We start from the raw sequence: 17,732 nt of genomic DNA on the forward strand, positions 1-17,732 counted from the left end.
TAATTGATAAATTGATGATAGAGATATACAGATAAATTAGATAAATAGGATGGATAGATAAATAGATGAGATGAGATAGATGATAGATAGATAGATAGATAGATAGATAGATAGATAGATAGATAGACAGACAGACAGACAGACAGACAGACATCCTGGTTTCCCCAGGACCTTCAGAAGAAACCTAGGTGCCTATCCCGGGATACAATTTTTTCATTTGGGAAAGATATGAGAAATTTTATCCTCCCTTTGGATCAGAGCAATTATCTCTGTCATTAGGGGAACAAATTGCTACAGATTTAATCCTTATGCTATGAGAAAATTTTCTAGCAAAAGGGAAAGCAAACATTCTCTATAGTGTACGTGTTTCTGGGGCTCAGAAGGCTAGAGCTTTTTGTAGGAACACTGAAAACAGATGGAAGGGAAGGTACATGAGGGCAGAGCTCACATCATAAAGGTTCAAATCTGATTGCTTCTCCAGTACATAAAACTTTTGTGACTTTGGGAAAGTTACATAATATCTGTAAGCCTCCATTTTCCAATATATTATATTGGGGTAGTAACAGTGATCTTTCAGCCTTGCTGTATGATTAACACAGGTAGTGACATATTGGGAGAGAATTCCCCAGATACTTCCATCTACTCTGGAAAAGTGAAAGATGGGTGCAATTGAGAGGTGAGTAGGGGAGAGAACATTTGAAACAGCTGCTGTGGGACATGGAGAAGGAAGTCCATGCAGATAATTGGACAGTATTGATTTGTCATGGAGCAAGTTTACCATTTTCTCCCTTGTCATTGATCTATGGCTTGAGAGCTCAATGAAAGTGTACTATGAGGATAATCCAGGAAGAACCCCTTCTACCAGGATGCAAGAACAACAGTCACCCAAGGAATGCTCCAGGTTGGGAGCATATCACAGATATCTGTCATTTTTCCTACCCACTGAAATACATTTTTGCAGTGAAGATTGAGTTAAAGTGAGCACTCAATGTAATTTTGAATAGGAAAGGTCTCGAAGGAGTGCTTAGGGTGAGGTTTCTGGAAGGCATGAGGTCTAGCCCCATGCTTCTGGTGATAAGTCTATATGTGCACAAGAGCCTCAGCTTATATTTGCTAACAATAGGAAAATCTATCTTTTCTGACAACTGATACTCTAAGTCTGTCTGAGTTCCTCAAAGGCCTAAATAGATCATATCTAAGGGGGAAAATTGGAAAGAAGTAGGACAAAGTTCTAAATTCTAAAAACTTGAGAAAATTTTATAATTTTGGTTGCATAAAACTATAAATGAATGAGGGTTTAATCCTTTTCTCCACTTTACCTATTGTGAAAATCAGTCTGCCAAAGCCCTGAGCATCCTTACACATTCTTTCTGGGTATGCTGAGAATGCAAAGCCCTGACCATTATTTACCTGTGTCCTCTCAGGGCTGTGTTTGCAGGGAGCAGCCTTGAGCAACCGAGTAATGTCTTCTCCCAAACAATGAGCAGACTGACTGACCACACACTGTAAAGCAGTAAATTCCTCAAGCGCAATATTCCTTTGCTGTGACAAATCCACTGTGTATGTTGCATCCACCTGGACCCCTCCCCTCAGACCCTGTGGGATCTGGGTGACATGAGAAACTAGCACCGACATCAGGCTCAACATGTTCCTTTGTCTCTTTAACATATTCCTTTGTTTCTAATCAGGATGTCTTGTGTTTTCCACTGACATCCACGAAACAGTAGCGAGCCTTTGACCTTTTACAGATCTTGAAATTACCCACCTAGCTAAGAGACTCTTGATATTGTTGGCATAACCTTTACCTCCCTGTGCCTTTCTTCCCATGAAAGGAAGCTGCAAGAGAGGATGAGTCAAGCAGCATAATACACTGCTGAGAGAGACATAAGAAGGTAAGGGAAGGAGAGCTGGAGGAGGACTTTATTCTTTATAACCCTTCTCACTATTTGAAATTATGTATTGACTTATTTTATGTCTATCCTCCCAATAGAATGCAAGCTGCTACAAGTCAGGGACCTTATGATTCAGCGTTGTATATTAGTGAGTAAAATAAGGTCTAGCAATATTGAGGACTAATAAATATTTGTTGAATGAGTGAATAATAATCTTGGTCCTGAGCTACCAGTTGATGTGGATTGGTGGTACCCATTATGAGTTGCCCTGGCTCGTAATAGATGTCTGTTTGCTCTTGAGCTGCATTTAAAGCTATTCCTTTTGTCTTTGTGAGTCAGCACTAAATCTTTATATTCCTATAAAGTGAGCTTTTCTTTAATAAAAAGCCCTGTAAAGGGAATTTCTCCCCCAAATTATTTTTCTAATCATCTCAATCACTAAAGGAAGTTCAATATAGGGATAGAAAGAAATGAACACCATGTAATGCATCTATGCTCAGTGCTTTACTTATGTTACTTCATTTAATTATAACTCTGCAAGACTAGTATATTAACATCTGTTTTACATATAAAGAAACTTAGATACAGAGAAGTTAAATAACTTGCTTTAGAATAGTTAGCTACTAAATGGTATAGCTTGGTTTTTCTGGTTTCAAAACTCCTCTTTTGATGCATCATTCTATAGAATTATGATACTTTATACCTTGTACTACAATGAATAGATTTTTGAAAATAACATTTAGGAAGTGTATTGCTCAGACTAAGTGTAAAGATTAGAAATCATTCTAGGTATTTTAAGCAAGAAGTTATTTAATAGAGGACGCTTACAAAAAGCCATGTCAGGATTGAAGAAGTGGGCTCTAGACCAAGCTTCCAAAAGTGATTCCCAGTATAATACCAAGCTGACCTATCAGTGAAGCTGGAACCTCTGAAGACTACTGGAACACTGAGTTCAAGAACATAACCCTATGACAGAAGGTGGAGTCAAAAGCCTACTGCTGTCAACAGCCTCAGATGCATATTGTCTTCCAGGAGGCTGAATAATGGACTATGGAACACTGCTGCAGAAAAATGTTTCTATGACCTTAATTCTAAGAGAAATGTAACCAAAAGTGGTCAGAAGGATGCCTTAACTTCTTTTCTGTTAAGTTTTGCATAAGTGTATCTAATTATAGACCTAATTCATATCATAGCTCTACGTGCAAAGGAGTCTAGGAAATGTTTTAAGTTTCCAGTCTCTGCAGTGTAAAAGCCATGATAAGAAGAGAGGAGAATGGACAGTGAGTGAGCCAGCCTGCAGTACTAACCACAAGCAGTATTTGTAGAAATACAGATACATCTATAGAGAGAATGGACTAAAATGTTTTAAACTGTCTCTTTCCAGAAAAACCTGTAATATCTAATATATGATTACTTATTTGAACTCTGAACTCTTAAAATTACAATCTTTATAGCTGTGATTTATCCTGGGGAAAATATCCTCTATGTACAGTATAATCAGGGCTAGTAATATGTCTAAATGTGCACTTATCAGAGATGAGAAAATTATTTGTGATATAGGATCATCACTTTCATTTTTCTACAGCCCTTTGTTTGCTGTCACTACAATTGGCCTAATTTGGGGGAACAGGAGGCCTATTTCCAGCCAGACCTAGGCCTTTCTCTGGATTCTCTTTGACTCTAATTTTCATATGCCACGCAATACTCATATAGGAAAGACTTAACAACTCTGTACTCTAAAGCTTCAAAGACACTTAGAACATCCGAAAATTTTACAAGGAGACTCCAGAAAGGCAAAAAGATTTGCCCGAAGTCTCAAGGAGACTAGACTAGAAGTCCAGTTCTCTGGTTCCATGTCTAAAGCTTTTCCATCACAAAACTGAGCCTTAGATTGCATGCTATCTAAATACAGAATGATGTGTGTGTGTGTGTGTGTGTGTGTGTGTAGTGCATGTGTGTGACTCCACTTATATCAAGTTCAATAACAGGCAAAATAAGCTATATCTTTTTAGAAGCATACTTGCATGTAAAGCATAAAGGAAAGCAACAAAGCACTAAGCATCAATGCCTAGTGCGTGGTGGAGGAAAGGAGTTGTGAACGGGAAAGGGCACATGGGGACTTCAAGGGTGAGGGCAAGCAGGGCTCAGTGGTGCATGCCTATAGTCCCAGCTTCATGGGATGCTGAGGAAGGAGAATCACTGGAGCCCAAAAATTCGAGTCCAGCTTGAGAAATAGAGCAAGACCCCATCTTTAAAAAAGAAATTTAAAAAAATTCTAAAGGGGGCGATGGAAATGTCCCAGGAAATTCAGTTTTGTAGGACTTAAGCTTTTTTTCCTAAGTTTTGAAACCCAATGTAACATATTCCACATTTTAGCCTTTACTAATACTTAGTTTTAGTACCTATCATATGACAGAGCCAGGCTAAATGCTGGATTATTTCCTTCAACTCTAACAAGAACACTCTGATAAAAACACTGTTACTATCCTCATTTTATAAATGAGAAGACTAAGGCACAGCTTTTACTAACTTGTCCAAATCCACACAGTTCAATAGCAGAGCTGATATTTAATCCATCTGATTCCACCCCTCTGCTCTGCTAGCCACAAGAAATTTAGTAAGTGAGAAAATTATAGACACCTCTTTTTATTAGTATTTTATAATCACAAAAGTTATAGTTATGAAACAGTATTAATAATAGAAAAAATAGGATGTAAAATTACACACAAATACACACACATAATTATGATTACATCTATGTTAAAAATATATGTGCCTAGGTACAAAAGACCACCAAACACTGATAAGTTAGGTTGATGAAATATGAGTGCTTTTTCCCAATCTTCTCTGTTTTCCAAATTTGTTATAAAGTGGTTGTATTAAATTTACAATGGAAAATATGTTCTAAAATAAACTTCCCATTTATTTGAAACATAAAATTTCATTTCTGTTCTTTTCTTCCCTACAGCTTTGTATAATCTTTAGAAAACTCTTTGCTGAATGAGTGACTTCATTACTAAATTGATGGCACTGGATCATTCTAGCTATGCAAATTACAAACCCACAGCCAGCTGAGGAAAAGGCGGATAAAAGATTACATTAAAAATTAAAGCAATGTGTGGAGATACGGAGATAATGTGCTTACAATTATTTCTACATATTTAATATTTATGCAATTACAAAGCCAGTTATGATAAATACAGTATTAAATCTTGAGTCCTATTCCTTTTGCCCTCTGATATTTTTGACCTTGAACTGAGACTGCCCAATAATACATTAAAAAATGACTGTGGGAGAAGCATTTCCTTTCACCTATAAATGATAAATGCTTATTTCTTGGAAAGTGATCTCATTTCTTCCTAGCTTTTGTTTATTTTCAATGCCTTGGTATTTTTTTTTCTCTCTGGCATATTCTGATCACCCTTGAAAGCGCTGGGCTTTCCGTCTTCCACAGTTTAGTTGTGTTGTTTTCTGGTGCTGCTGCTGTGATGTGTTTTCTGTCAGAGGAAATTTACAGGCACATTAGCCTGCTTGACAGGCACAATGAGCCACAAGGCTCTCCTAAGGAGAAACTTCCACATGCTGTAGTGAGATTTTCTGTCTTTCCATTTCATCCTCCCTCTTTAACCTTAATATAATATACCCCCATGATTCTGATATAAACCCCATCCACTTTCCCTTACGGTTATTGCTTTGAATCCTGGTTTTAATTCTCTGATTCGCAAGAAAAGCATTATACTGCTTCTATAGTAATTAATTCATATTTCCATAACAATCTGACTACAGCAGTTTATAGATAAAGCTAATGTCTTCGCTTACAGCCCTATAGATACCAAGTAAGGAATGGATGGGGAACTTTTTTTTTTCTTCCTATGGTAAGTCACTGACACAAAAGGAGGAAAATAGCATCCAAGAAGTATACAAAGAAAAAGCAATAGAATTAACTTTATGGAGGATATTAAGAGAGAAAATTCTAAAACAATTTACTTTACTTAGGGTTTCACAGAAAAAATGATCAGCAAGAATTAATAAAATGTATTAAAAATTCAGAAACCTGGGCCGGGCACAGTGGCTCACACCTGTAATCCCAGCACTTTAAGAGGCCACGATGGGCAGATTGCTTGAGTTCAGAGTTCAAGACCAGCCTGGGCAGCATGGCGAGACCTCGTCTCTACAAAAAGTACAAAAATTAGCTGGGTGTGGTGGCACATGGCTGTGGTTCCAGCTACTCAGGAGGCTGAGGTGGGAGGATCACTTGATGCCCAGAGGTCAAGGCTACAGTGAGCCATGATTGCACCACTGCACTCCATCCTGGGTGACAGATTGAGACCCTGGCTTAAAAAAAAAAATTAGAAACACAAAATGAGACAGCTGAAGAGGTAAACTGTTTTTTTGGCAGATTCCTAATAAATTAGAATATTCCCCCAAGGTTATTAAAGAACAAAAGGCCTGTGCATTTTTCATTTCATATATATTATTCTGGCCTTTGGGAAGTAAATTTGTTAAAACAAAGCCTTTCTGGTACGTTCATACCCTGACTTGATGCTAAGATATTTCTTCAATTTAAAATCTTTCACCTTTTAAATAATTTTGAGGGGTGATTTTTGTTTTGGGAGCATTCCTTTTGTCCTCCTTATGTGTGAACCATCAGCATGTAAGTATGTAACCTAGAGAAGTTATTTAAAATAGTCCAAAATCACATGTAGGTTTCTTGCTTGATTCTCTGCCAAGAAGCCAGAGGCATTTTCCAAGCCAATCCGTAATATTGGTCTGAGCTACTCCATTTGTTGAATGAATAAACAGATGAGCCATGAATGAAGCTTGCATTATCAGAAACCCAGGAGTGGGTGGCTTTTCAGTGGACTCATTCTTTAGAAAATTAACTAAGAACATTCTTAATTTGGTCCCCGTACCCTTTTTCTCTTTCTTGGGCCATGCTTTCCAGATGGTTTCACGGAAGTCAACTGCAGCTGTGTTCTCATCCATGCACTCTGTCCCTTCTCCCCTTCAGAGTTCAAACAAGACTCTTGCTTAGCTCTGGCAGCTTGGTAGGTCCTCAGAGAGGCTGACTCATTTCTCATGCTCCCCTGAGGTCTCTGAGTGAGAGAGCAGACCACAGATTCGCTTATGTAGAGTAATTCTTCTTTAGTCTGGTTTTCTCTAACTACGGGGAATCTCCTCTCTGCCTTTTGCTCCTCTGTAAAGACTGTGACGGTAGAGGTTGAATTTTTAAACTTATTTGTCAGGAGGATGAGCGGTCCCTCCAGCTAGTCCAAAGTATTGGCAACAAACCCCATAAATCCTGCCAACCACAGAAAAGCACGGAAAACCTGAAGAACAAGGATTATGCACCCTTATACAAAGAAAACCAAGACACCAGTCAGTGGACTTTTATATACAGCTATTCTCCCTCTGAAGATCTTTAGTATAGCTCCCATTTATCTAGGGTGATTTGAGTAAGATTCTTTTTTAAACAGGAGGCCAGTTTAGATAACACCTCAAGGCGTCTTTAAATTCATGTTGTACTTGTTCTGTTTTTTAATTCACAGGGTCATAAAACAACAGGTAAAACTTTCATAAACAATATACATTTATGCTCATACCTTAGCCAGTGGTAGATCTTCTCTTATTTTAACACTGAATTATTTTAATAAATTATTCTCAGACACCTAATTATGTGCCAGGTGGGCCCTGCTGTAGATGCTGAAAATACGGCATAGTGCGTTTATTAAACCTGCAGTGTGCAGACTGCATCTAGATGCTGAGAGTTCTTGGGACCTTCTGATAAACCGTTCATATTTTCTGTACCTACTTATACATTAAACTGTACTGAGGTAAGTTCTCCAAATCATGGAATTCAGCTGCCTCTCAAATCCTCCAGGACTAATCCAAAGAAAACAGCCAGTGGACACATTTTCGTTGGGATGAGTGTCTCCAGGAGCATGATTTTATGAACTCCTCAAAGTCAAAATCCTGAGGACTTTTTTGTTTCAGTATCAAGAACTGTTTACTGAAACTAACCAGTGCTCAGGTAGATGAACTGCCAAAAAGGAAACTAAAACAAGGAAACATTTGCCAGTCTGGATATCTCGCTCATAGCTATCTGGGGAGCTACTAGGAGATGGATGGAAAGGGAGAGTTGCTCACCTAGAAGCCTGGCTGTCAAGTGAAAATCCAAGCCTGGAGTTTTTCCCCTAAGAACCCCTATGACATTTTATTCTTTAAATAAATCTTTTCTTCCTCTCTTTAGGTGAGAGATTGACATTTTAAGATCAATCATGCCTCTGCTTTGCAGACTAAGAACAAGGTAAATGGAAATTAAGCAAAATTTCCATGTTTTTGAATATAAATGCTCAAAACAGCTGTATCCTAAATCAGTATTTTCAAAAAGGGATGCTCTTCCCCCAGTGGTCATTCTCATTACTATGGTTATCTCAAGGCCTTTTGATGTCAAAATTTCACTCTGTTTTCTCTAAAAGAAGCATTCTGAACATACACCTGCTGTTTGAATAGCAGCAGAAAGCAAAGGAATTTCACACCACATTTTTTCCATCATAGTCAAGGATGTTTTATCCCTTTTGATACAGTCACAGTTTACCAGCTCTTTCAGCCCCTTACCACCATGAGATAAGTTTCAGCATTTTTAGTGTAGGCTACAGCTGAATTCTTTCCTTCTGTTTATATTATTCAGTAACCTCTCTTCTTGTTCATAATGGCCTTGTTAACAACTGGCTAGCCTCTCCTAAAACCAAATTTGTTTGGTGCTTTTAGCTAATTTAAAACCATTTATAAAAATAGTAAGGCTTTCAGGCCATTCGGTCAGTCCATAGACATTTACTATGTAAATGCATTGGATTAGGTGCTAGGTACCATGGATGGCCAGGGAGCATGCTGTGGTGAGGAGCACTGGATAAGGCTCGAAAGGTGCCACTCTAGAATCAGCCTTACTTCTGACCAGTGTTTAGCCTGGGCAAGGCCATCAATCTCTGGGACTCCAGTTTTCTAACCTAAAAAATAAGGGGAGGACAGGGGAGGGCTGCTGCTCAGTCTCTCATATTCTGTGATTGCTGCTGGTTTAGTGAACTCACTGCAGTGGAAACACAGTGGCCTCACAAAGATAAATGCTTTCATAAGCCCTCCTAAAGCATCCTAATTCTAATCCAAGGGGCAGTTTTAGTGCTAGGACTTATGCTTTTACAAACACCCAAGAAGACTTTTAAAGAAGGAGTATGCATAGATATGTTTTTCACTTTACTGTATATTTGAGCATATTCTCCCCACAAACACTTGTCCTACCTCCCAGATGCTAGATTGTATAGGAAGTAATCTCTGAGCTTGAGGGTCAATTAGAATTCCAAGCATCGTGATCTAATCTTCCCAGGATAATAATAAATCAGAGTTACAGAAACAAGCTATAAGGCCAGATAATACTGAATCTACAATAGTAACAATTCATCAGGGTACATTAAAACTCCCTAATTCTGTGGCATTTCAGTATTTCCAATGGTTTTCAGTGTTTGCCCTCACTGTTACTGCTATCTCTTTATTTGTATTCACAATAAAATCAATGCTTTCTGTTTGTACAATATTGTATTGTTACTTATATGCAAACCATTAGATATTCTTCTAATATAATATGAGAATTGCTTTATTTCTTCTATCTTCTGTCTATACAAATACATTTTATAAAATACTTTAAAATGTATCTAAACTTGCAAAATATGCAACATTTTGTATTGGGAACAGGCAGTATGGTTCCTCAATTTCTGACATTAAAAAAGGGAAAGAGAAAATTTCTGTTTAGTTCATTTCAATTTTGTATATCAAAAAATATAGTAACTTACTTTATACCATTGATCAGAGAGAGGATAGTTTCTTGTTTCCATTTCTAAAAACAGATCCCACATATACATCACACATTAAAAAAAAATGAAGAACAGGTAGTAAAGTATGAGTTATATTGAGTAGCTCTCTATTTCCCTGACTTCCTAATAACATTTCACGGCTTTCTCTACTTTCTTTCCTACCTCTCACTATAAATATCAGAGCTGATGACTGACTTTTACTGCTACCTTTCATGCAAACTCCTCAGGCTTTCAAATCAGCTACTGATTCTGGGAACCATCTCCCAAATCTCCCTCCCTGGCTCGCACAGCTTCCTGATGGGGCTTTGGAGTAACAAAGAATACACATATTGTATAGCACATTGATTTGAATAGTAACATTCAAAGGTTGATTTTAGACTCCTTGCTTCAGCCCCTATCAGCCCCTGTGGTGCTTGGCACAGGGCAGCTGCTCCCTAAACATTTTGCCTATTGAAAGGATGGCAAAATAGCATCCTGGACAGAAGACACAAATAGAAAAGAGGTATAGAAATGTTTGCAGCAAAGCCTTCCTGCAAGCAGGAATTCTGCTTTCCATTTCAAACATGGATGCTTTTTAAAAATAACATTTCAAGATACTTTAATCTTTGTAAAATGAGTTACCTTCCCTAATAATGGTCCAGTTTAACAGTCTATTACACCTATCTTTTGACCTTTTCATAGTACTTTACACTCACATTCACCTTCATTTTGCCTGACCAAAACTTGTGAAGCACATTTACTGGGTATACTGGGATGTATGCATATGTATAGATATCCAAATGCCATGCTGCTGAAGAAACATGGAAGAATGGAATGATTAATCATGGCAATTAGCATGTTTGAGAGCATACTACGTACCAGGCACTGTACTGAGTACTTCATCACACACACACACACACATATTCCCATTTAACACAATTATTTGAGGTACAAACTATTATCAACTCCATTTTATACTTGAAAAAACTGAGACACAAAATGTTAAGATCACATACCAGAAGATGTCAGAGCAGACATGCTAACGCTAACCAAGGCACTGCCCTCCATTACCTAAAACTGAGATGCTCAGCATCACCCAACAAGTGACATGATACACGTGTCATTTGAGAACTCAGTTCCAAACATTAACTAAATGAATATTACCAACAAACTTCTGGATTTTGTGGCAATTCTATTTCCTTGAAAACACGAAAGTTCCTAGAGCTATGGCTCCTGAAAAAAAATTTTAAACCTCTGGCCCTTGAACTGTGCTGGCTGATATGACAGCCACTAGCGCCACATATGGTTATTAAATTAAATTAATGTAACCCTCAGTTGTACTAGCCACATTCCAAGCACTCAATAGTGGCATGTGGCTAGTGGCTACTCTACTGCCAGCACAGCTATGTGACATTTCCACCATAACAGCATTGTTGCTCTAGGAAACAGATAACTGAGCAGATACAACAAAGCAAATGATCCTTGAGCCCCTCAGCAAAGGATCTCATATATATTTCCAAGCAAGGATATTTACTGAGTGCCTACTCTGAGCCAGGCATGGTGCTAGGTGCTGGGGGTGATGATCAACAAAGATCAATAAGGATCAATGAAGTACGCACGATTTCCAAGTCAGGCTCCAGTGAGAATACTCCTTTGATAAGAGAGGTTCAACTAGTAGGAGGCAAGGCATAAAAATCCTAGAAGACAAGACACCTAACCCGGACTTTGGGGCAGAGGTGAGGCAAGGCTTTCTGGAGAGGGAAAATGTAAACTAGGGCCTTGACTGTGAGAAGCCTCATTAACAAAAAGAGGAAAAGTGTTTCTGAATTAAGGAACAGTCTGTATGAGGACTCAGAAAAGTGAGAGAGCATGCCATGCCTTGGAGGAATTTAAAGAAGTCAGTAAAATTACTTTCTTCATCCATTCCATCTCTTGAGATTAGAGTTTTGATCATTGTTTTATCCAAGTTACTTAGCACAGAAGGGAAGGCAGTAGGGAAGGAAAAAACAAAGGATTGCTTGGAGCCAGATGTGGCTAATAACTACTATCACCTCCTACCATCCCACATGTTTCAGTGTGAAGAATGTACATGGACAGTAGCCTTGGATTGATAGCAATGCAGCAGTCACCTTGGATAAAGGACATACGCTGGGTAATTTACTAGCATTATTTAGTTCAGTCCTCACCACAAGCCTACCTATTTCCGGACATTCACATTTGCATAATTGGAAATTGGTAGAGAAACCCATGAGATAGAGCAACCTGAACTTTTAAGTTCTTTGGCTATCTGCTTAAATACCAGGCTATACAGGCTTCTGGGTTATTGTTACTGCCCTAGCCCTGGCTAGTACTACCTATCATGACCAGCTAGCGAACTGGTTTAACTCACATGAAGACACAGAAGGTAAGCCAAAGAGAAAAACTAAGAAAACTTGTATTGCAGAGAAATTCGTTTGCACCAGGTAAATGTAATCAAAAGAAAAAAGTGACTAGGGAAAATGCCCTACCTTTCTTTCAGAAGCCACCTGAATAATGATCAACAATTTACCATTTGTTTAACCCCGACAGAAGAATTTTGTCTTATCCCTAGAGTTTTCCAGGAAATTAGGAGACTAGGAACACTTGTACTCATTGTCTTATCTAGTAATGATCAAACTGAGTCAGAACATTTGTGACCTACAGTGAGCTACTTCAAGCAAACTTTCTTTACAAAGTTCCCTCTAAGATTGCCTCAATCTGCTGAAAACTGTTTTGTGATTCTACCCAGCTAAAATTTCAGTGGCGCTTATCTTCAGATAAAACACTTCATTCGTATCAAGCAGTAATTAAATGTGCAGGGCATGAAATAAGCAGCAAGTTTGGCTTCAGAGCCATCTTGCAATCTGTAAGCTATCCAAGACAGACCATATGCCTTTAAATCTAGATGACTGCATACATATCCAAGAGAAACGTAACTGCCACTACTGCACAGCAAGTGTCATCGAAAGACGAAAAAAAGATTTATGTAGCTTGTCTGACAAATGTAAGCTAATATGTATATGGCCACTGAGACTTGGTAAACTACACTTAACTTTACTTTTTGGGTTATTGATTCAGTTCTACCAGAGAAGATACTCACTGACAACTCAAACCAACGGTATTCTTAACTAGTCCATTGCCATGGAGTATGGTGAGACTTTTTGTCTAGAAAGGGTAGCCACCCTCTTCCTTTGGTTCCTTGAAGAATCTCCTCCCCCACTCCACAAAGGGTCTGCCCCCGACTGTGCCTCATACCCTGACTCCTGAACAGGCTTGCCTGACCTGGCAGAGTGGTTGATTCCATCGTTAACATGTGATACAGCAAGGCCAATATGAACCTTCCTCAGGATTGCTAATATAGGCATGGTATGGTTCTCCATCTCTGAGTTTACTAACCTGGTGAATGTGAGAGTAGATTTGCTGGTGCTGGCCTTGCCACCCTATGAGAAAGCCTGTTGAGAAGAAATCAGTAGGGAAAGGCAGAACTGAGAGATGGAGAAAATCAGAGTAGTGAGTGCATTGTCTGGGTCCCTGAATTCCGTCATGTCTGATGTTACATGAGCACTGAATGAATTAAACTGTCTGGCAATACAAGATATGCTCACTAAATGTTACTGTCCATCTCTCCCTCCTTCTTTGACTTTGGCAGCTGCTAGACAAGGATTAAAACCATCTTTGGCAGCCAACGCTTCTCTTACTTGCTTTCAGAGGAAAGCCAGTAAGAGAGAATGGAAAATAATGAGCACAAAGTCACACTCTAAAACATTGTAAGCTCCCTCTGCATTTTACCAATATTCCTTTAAAAACAGCCATTCTTTGCTCAGTGCACACTCACATCTCAGACAACAGCCTAGCCAATCAAATCAATGTCAAATCAGTAATCAAGCTGATACAAGAAAAAAGAGACACTTTATTTTCTGGGGGAGGAAGCATCTGAATTGGTTAAACCCTGAAGTGGAACCTACTGCAGGATGCAGACTCCATAAGCACATCAACAGGCATGCAATTTTCTTAGGGCCAATTGTATGAAGGCACCAATCTGTGTTTGTTTGGTTATTTGCCAATAGCACCATCCTAGAGAACAGGCAATCCAGAGTGTTAAAAATGTAGAATTTATCAACTTGACACAGTGTTTAACCTCATGAAAACAAAAGCACATGGTGGCAATTGATGCTAGATATTAATGGTGATTTAAAACTCAGTTATGATGGGGAAAGTAAAACCACCACTACTGAATGGTATTTGCAAAATACACATCTTCTCACCCCTGCACAGTTGCGCAGATAAACCATTTGCTTGTACAAAAATGCTGGTGGTTGACGATCAAATTGTGTTGTTAATGTGGTACAATCTGTGCAATACGAAAATCTTAAAGGTAATTTCTGAGACCTTATGTTTGTGATATTTCCAGACTCAATAAGCAATGTCATAAAATCGTAGAATTTAGAACTGGAATGAACCTTACAGATGAAAGAACCAAGGCTCAGGGAGAATTAATGAGTTGGTAAATGGCAAAGGCAGGGACTTCAAGTCATGTCTTCTTGATTTCGTTTGGACATCTCTCTGTTATGCCACATCTCATAAACAATAGCACAGCATATTAGAGTTGGCAAAGATCCTCTAAGCAAGCTAGTGTAACCTGCTAATTTACAGATAAGGAAACGGGGCCCAGAAAGGTGAGGTTCTTGCCAAAGGTCAGAACGGAATTAGGCTGAAATGTATTGACCTCTAGACCAGTGCTCACTCCTTGCTGCCGTGGATAAACACACTTTATCAAATTTAGTTGTAACCACAAGTCATCCCACCATTTAAATTCTGTCAAAGGATGAACAAACTCACAAATACCCAGCCATCATCAGGGAAATCCTGGCAATGTGTAAGGTCTGGCAGTAAAATTTGTGAGAGTAACAGTGTCTGAGTCAAATAAGTGTACGGTCAAATGTAAGTAAACAACTGAGCTGAAAAACTACAATCTGCCAGGTGTGTTGTGGTACTTTATCTCTTTCCACAGTCACTGAGATCTATGGGCTGCAGCTATTTCTGATACTGAAACCTCATTGGCTTTGGCAAGAAGGCCCTTGAATGGCCTAAAGCATCAGTTCCCTTCTCATTTCTTGGTTCCTAATTTATTCTGATATGGTAGACGAGGTATTTGTGTTGTTGCAGTTTAAAGTTCACGGCTTTCTAGATTCCTGTAGGATATGTATTATACCAAGTAGAGACTTCATAACTGTAAATAAGTCTCTTTCAGTGTGTGTCTCTCTGTCTCATTCTTTCTCTAAAAATTAGAGGAGTTAAGTCATTCTATCTAAGGAATAGGGGGAAGGTGAAAAGCAAGCCTCTGAGTCGCCTGTCCGCCTACAGGAGAACATTAACATTGTTAATCAGCATTACAGGCTTGGCTTGGCTTCCCAGGGAAATGGTTGGTAGAGATATAAAATGTTTCAATCCTTTCCAAGCAATGTTGTCCTTGGTGATAGCCAGGAAGGAGGGATTTTTTTTTTTTTTTCATTTATACCTTTCTGCAACCTTGTAGTTTTGAATGACTAACAGTAAGAACCAAATCAATGTCAAATCAGGTTAAAGAAGAATTAGCAAACTTCTTGCTCTATACCCAACATTGTGCTAAGCCCTACCAGACATATGAAAAATAATATGGTCTTTGCCCTTGAAGAGTTCACCATTTCTTAGAACAACAATATTTAATAACAAAAACAATAAAATGTTGCTGTCCCTCGGCTATAGTGACTTCTGGTAGGACCCCTATCCCGTGCGGCATAACTCAGGGAAGCAGTCAGAAGGCCAGGAAGGAAACATGGTAGCTCTGAATAGTGAACACTAGGGCTATCTCACATGAACCCATGAGCAGATCCATCCCAGATACCCTGTGACTTCAACCAATCTTTTTTTTTTTTCTCACCTGCTTTAGCTTTTTGTGACCAACACTCTTGAGGCTGCAGTGTAAAGGAGTCCTCTCCCTACGTTCTATTCTTTCGTCCATCTGGAGTCTGATGTTATGTGTCTTAAAAGCAGTGTTCCCAAAGTGTTGGAGAAATGGCATGGATGAGCCCCATCATTTCTTGCTCAAAGCACCATGACCTTGGATTCAGGGACTGTTGTGAATCTGAACAGACCTTTCCTGTGATCCTGAGTGATTAGCCTTAGATCAAATTTGTAGTCTTTCCTCTCATTCCTGCGAATAAAATGTGATTTTTGTTGTTTTCCTTATTTTTCATCTCGCCAGCTAGTACCTTGGTCTTTTATGCAGATAATTTTTCTGATGGGTCCACCTATTTGTTCTTCAGTTGTATTCTGACTTGTCTGAGTCTTGGGTAAACAAAGCAGAGGCTACAGCCACCATCTCTGAAAAAAAAAAAGAAATAGTGGTCAGTCAAACCATTAATGCCTGTTGGAGCAAAGTAGATGTGCCTGCCTGCCCTCAGTTCGAATCCACTATCTCAGGCTCTGTCACAGTTACTTTCAAGAACTGTGGAGACAGACTCAAGAAGTTGTGTTTTTCTAAATAAGTTATTTAGCCTCTCAGAGTCTGTCCTCTCTCATCCCTCATCTCTAAATAGAGACAATAATAATCCTACGTCCTAACAATGTTGGGGAGGATTACATGAAGTAATACAAGCAAAGTGCTAAATATTGTACTTGGCCCATGAGTGAATATGCAATATTGGCTTTTGTTTTCATCATTGTTCTTAATCTTAATCTGGATATTCATTTAAGTTGCAATTTTACTGTATCCAAAAAATGTTGTAAGTCAGAGGAAGGTTACAATGTGATCAGCCAACAGTAAAGGGAGGGAGCATGCTAACTTCAGTCATCCATAGGCATGGACCTGTAACATATAAGCTCTAACAGAACTTTTTATTTTTCAATCAGCACTGTAAAAATACCAAAAGACAAAAATGGCAGTAAAGTACTTACTACTCCCCCACCTAACAAATCAATCATTATTTTTCTATATTCTTTATTGACATTGTCTATATTCAACCAGAATTTTGCAGTTGCTCTTAAAGCAGTTTGGATTCATCCAAAAAGCAAATAGTCCCCTGACGAGCAAGTGTTGACTGCCTACTAAGTATCAGGCCCTATCCTAAGGAGAAACCACTGGACTCTAGCTGGTGAGAATGAACACCTTGAAAAATTTACAGTCAATCTAAATAAAATATTGTTTTTTGTTTTGCTAGCATGTCTTTTTTTTTTTTTCCACAGTATAAGGATTTTCACATACTGCTACAGAATTAGAGGATTAGTTAAGAAACAGAAGGTAGGGGCAGAGCAAGATGGCCGAATAGGAACAGCTCCAGTCTCCAACTCCCAGCGCAAGCGACACAGAAGACCGGTGATTTCTGCATTTTCAACTGAGGTACTGGGGTCATCTCACTAGGGAGTGCTGGAAAATCGGTGCTGGTCAGCTGCTGCAGCCTGACCAGCCAGAGCTGAAGCAGGGCGAGGCATCACCTCACCTGGAAGCACAAGGGGGAAGGGAATCCCTTTTCCTAGCCAGGGGAACTGAGACACACAACACCTGGAAAATCGGGTAACTCCCACCCCAATACTGCGCTTTAAGCAAACAGGCACACCAGGAGAATATATCCCACACCTGGCCGGGAGGGTCCCACGCCCACGGAGCCTCCCTCATTGCTAACACAGCAGTCTGCGGCGATCTATCCACAAGGCAGCAGCGAGGCTGGGGGAGGGGCGCCTGCCATTGCCAAGGCTTAAGTAGGTAAACAAAGCTGCTGGGAAGCTCGAACTGGGTGGAGCTCACAGCAGCTCAAGGAAGCCTGCCTGTCTCTGTAGACTCCACCTCTGGAGACAGCCCACAGCTGAAGACCAACAGGGGAAGCAGCGGGGGCCTGTGCAGACGCGAACGACTCTGTCTGACAGCTTTGGGGAGAGCCGTGGATCTCCCAACACGGAGGTTGAGATCTGAGAACAGACAGACTGCCTGCTCAGGTGGGTC

Source organism: Trachypithecus francoisi, unplaced genomic scaffold, assembly GCF_009764315.1.
Source record: "Trachypithecus francoisi isolate TF-2019V2 unplaced genomic scaffold, Tfra_2.0 Lachesis_group2, whole genome shotgun sequence".
Classification (NCBI taxonomy): Eukaryota; Metazoa; Chordata; class Mammalia; order Primates; family Cercopithecidae; genus Trachypithecus; species Trachypithecus francoisi.